This window comes from Triticum dicoccoides, chromosome 3A (genome assembly GCF_002162155.2).
Source record: "Triticum dicoccoides isolate Atlit2015 ecotype Zavitan chromosome 3A, WEW_v2.0, whole genome shotgun sequence".
Lineage (NCBI taxonomy): Eukaryota > Viridiplantae > Streptophyta > Magnoliopsida > Poales > Poaceae > Triticum > Triticum dicoccoides.
Window position 1 is genome coordinate 489,327,643 of NC_041384.1, and position 3,656 is coordinate 489,331,298.

The 3,656-nt window shown below is 51.6% G+C and overlaps 1 pseudogene; it reads left to right on the top strand.

The window, feature by feature from the left end:
- Positions 1 to 272: 272 nt before the first annotated feature.
- On the top strand, positions 273 to 3,056 carry LOC119272463 (annotated as a pseudogene).
- Positions 3,057 to 3,656: the final 600 nt, after the last annotated feature.

Consider the following 3,656-nt stretch of genomic DNA (forward strand, 5'->3'; position numbering starts at 1 on the left):
GTCTGCGACGCTCCTGTTGTTCGCAACGCTACCGCTACGGCTGCGGGGGATGTTAGAGATATATTTGGGATACTTGTATTTGGTAGTCTAGGATTTGTAATCCGTCTCCTACCTTATCTCCACGAGAGGCTTCTTGCCCTCAAGTCTTGTACTCAATATATACTCGCCCTCGAGGCTCAATAATACATCCATCATATTCCACACCAATTCTCTTTCTCCCTTCTAACATGCAATGCAACAAGTAGAAGAAAATTACAAATTTCGGCCACCAGATGGGTGGGTCAGACAGGCCATGGCCCCCTGTAAATCATCGGCTCGCCATGCATCTCCAACTCCACTTGTGCTACTCCACACTCCAAAGCAGACACCACCACCACAGCGTCCACGACTACAAAGCAGGCATATCGTTGCCAAGATGGAGCGCGCAGCAGTACCCGTCGCCGGGCATGGGCCACCTGGTCTCGATGATCGAACCAGGCAAGATCATCGCTGCCCGCGGCCTCGCCGTCACCATCGTCGTCATCGATCTACCGCACAACACCGGGGCAAGCGCAACGGGGCCCTTCCTCGCCGGGGTCTCGGCGGCCAACCCCACCATCTCCTTCCACCGTCTCCCGCAAGTCGAGCTCCCGCCCGTAAAATCCAACCACCCAGAGACATTGACCTTGGAGGTCGCCCGCGTCTCGAACCCTCACCTGCGTGATTTCCTCGCTGCCACCTCCTCCGCCGTTCTCGTCGCAGACTTCTTCTGTAATGTGGCGTGCGGCGTTGCCTCGGAGCTCGGCATTCCCATCTACTTCTTCTTCACCTCCGGCGCTGAGGTCCTGGCTCTCTACTTGCATCTCCCGGTCCTGCACGCTCAGACCACCGCCAACTTCCAGGACATGGGTGATGAGCTCGTGCACGTTCCCGGAATCCCCTCGTTTCCGGCGACAGACTCCATGCGGCCAATCATGGACCGTGATGATGTAGCATACACGAAGTTCGTGAGTGTGTGCAGCGACCTGTGCCTGTCCCAGGGCATCCTCGTCAACACCTTCCGCTCGCTCGAGCCGCGGGCCGTAGAGACCATCGCCGCCGGGCTCTGCTCACCTTTTGGACTCCCGACACCTCCAGTCTACTGCATTGGGCCGCTGATAAAGTCGGTGGAGGTGGGCACCAAGTGCGGCGACGAGTGCATAGCGTGGCTGGACACCCAGCACAAGGACAACGTGGTGTTCCTCTGCTTCGGCAGCCTCGGTCAGTTTAGTGCCAAGCAGATCAGGGAGGTGGCGGCCGGGCTAGAGGCAAGCGGGCAGCGTTTCCTTTGGGTCGTAAAGAGCCCGTCCAACGATGACCCGACGAAGAAGTTCGACGAGCCGTCGGAGCCGGACCTCGACGCCCTGCTCCCGGAGGGCTTCCGAGACCGTACCAAGGAGACGGGCTGGTCGTCAAGTCATGGGCGCCTCAACGCGATGTGCTTATGCACGCAGCGGTGGCCCTGTTCGCGACGCACTGTGGGTGGAACTCGGTGCTGGAGTCGATCATGGCGGGTGTGCCGATGCTAGCGTGGCCATTGTACGCAGAGCAGCGGGTGAACAAGGTGTTCCTGGAGAAGGAGCTTGGGCTAGCCCTGGCAATGGAAGGGTACGACAAGGAGATGGTGGAGGCGAAGGAGGTGGCAGCAAAGGCGAAGGAGCTTGGGCTAGCCCTGGCAATGGAAGGGTACGACAAGGAGATGATGGACTCTGACGGCGGGAGGGTGATCCGTGAGCGGACGCAGGCGGCCATGCGGCAGGCGAATGAGGCGATGCGTGAGGGCGGGGAGTCCGAGGCGACGTTGGCGTCGCTAGTTAACGCGTGGGTACGCTTGACGTTGGCTGGATCAGTCAAGAAGGGATCCGGTGATGCAAGCGTGGTTGTGTGTAGGAGTATTATTAGGGCATGTACAATGATGGCATATAAATACAGATGTCTTATCACAAAAAATAATTTGAGGCATGTGTGTTGATTTTTTTTCCCCAATGCAAGCTACTATTAGTGGGCATTATTAAAAAAAATAAAAAATGACTCTCACTACACATGCATTCTTCCTCTTCACTTCAACTTTTTTCAACTTTATGCATCGGATCACACTTTTCTCTCTAAGCACTCGCCTCCTGAAGAAGATCCTGCTTTTCCATCCGAACTTACTTTTTCTATCATTCGATTCTACATCGCATGTGAGGCATCACCCTGGGGCTATGCATTGGTCATGCCCTTAAGGTGTTGCGAAAATAAACAAATACTACCGTTGAGGTAGGTTGTGTTTTTTCCTTTTTACCAGTTTCATTTGCAACCTACTTATATCTTACCTTTGGAAGCAAACAAAATAGAATAACCGTTTTACAATTTCTCAAGCGGCTAAGAAAAAAAAGTTCTAAGTCAATGCCAAGAATAATCTAGTCTGAACATTAAGATATGTGCAAATGCAAGAAAGATGACAAAATGTTCATCCAGCAGCCATAAATACTGACTAACAAAATAAATATTTCCACGGCACCTGATAAATAACCACTCCAAGAAAATAGATGCTCTCATGTCATTTTAAACGGGGCAATCGGTAAAACGATCATACCACGGAACACGAGAAAAAGGGACAAACGATCATACCATTGTTTCTTTTTACAAAACACCACGTCTTTCTCTTCGCTATTAGCTACTCAAATACTCTAGACATTATGCATAGTTGCAGCAAGGTTGTACAACAGTTTCAGAAACCACAATAACTATATCTAGTTCGGCTGAATTTGAAATTTGGGTAAGTCGATTTTCGAGTGAAGGAAGGAAGCTGGAGGGAAGGAAGGAACTCGCCAGAGGGAAGGAAAGAGCTCGCCGAAGAAGACCCCGCTATCTACCTTATGGTGTCAGACTATCTCATTATCTATCTTAGGGGTGTGTGTGTGGGCGGGACGGGGGAAGGGTGCAAATTTGCCAAAAAAGAAAAGATCATCGTTGGGGTTAGAGGGATAGCCGGGGGCCATGACATAACGGCGGTGGGCACGGCGGGCGTTAAGGTGAGGGTGGGGCGGCGGTAGGTCTATGGTGGCTAGGCGGGTCTGGAGGTTGAGGAAGACATGTGGTTGTTGATTACCAAACCCCATCAACTGACCCAAATAAAATTTCCAGTCGACTGGTTTCTAGTTGGCCAGCCATGCCGCACTTGCAAGCAGAAAAAGGTGCAATTATATTGTGGCATGCAACTGATCAATTTAATATAAGAAATTCTATAATCAGAGGCCCTCTCAACTCACAAACACTCAGCGTCTACAAAAAAAGTCACGATTTCTCGGGTTTTTGGAGTATTTAACAAAAAAACTACCACATTTGATGGAAACATTTCTACAAACTACCACTTTATAAATTTGTGCCGAAAACTATCATTTTCTCACTAATCCTTAACTAAAAACTACCATGTCTGAAAAGAGCATGATTTGCCTCTTTTAATCACGTTTCTGACTGGTTGGGCCCATACGTAAACGTTGATGTGGCACATTAGCAAAATTTGTGTGATGGCGGCCGAGGAGCTCAAGGCCGCCGGCGAAGGGCGCGGGGCGGGCGGCTCCAGCGGCGACCCGCAGCGACGTGCGGCGGCTCCAGCAGCGACCCGCAGCAGCTCCAGCGCCGATCGCGGTGAC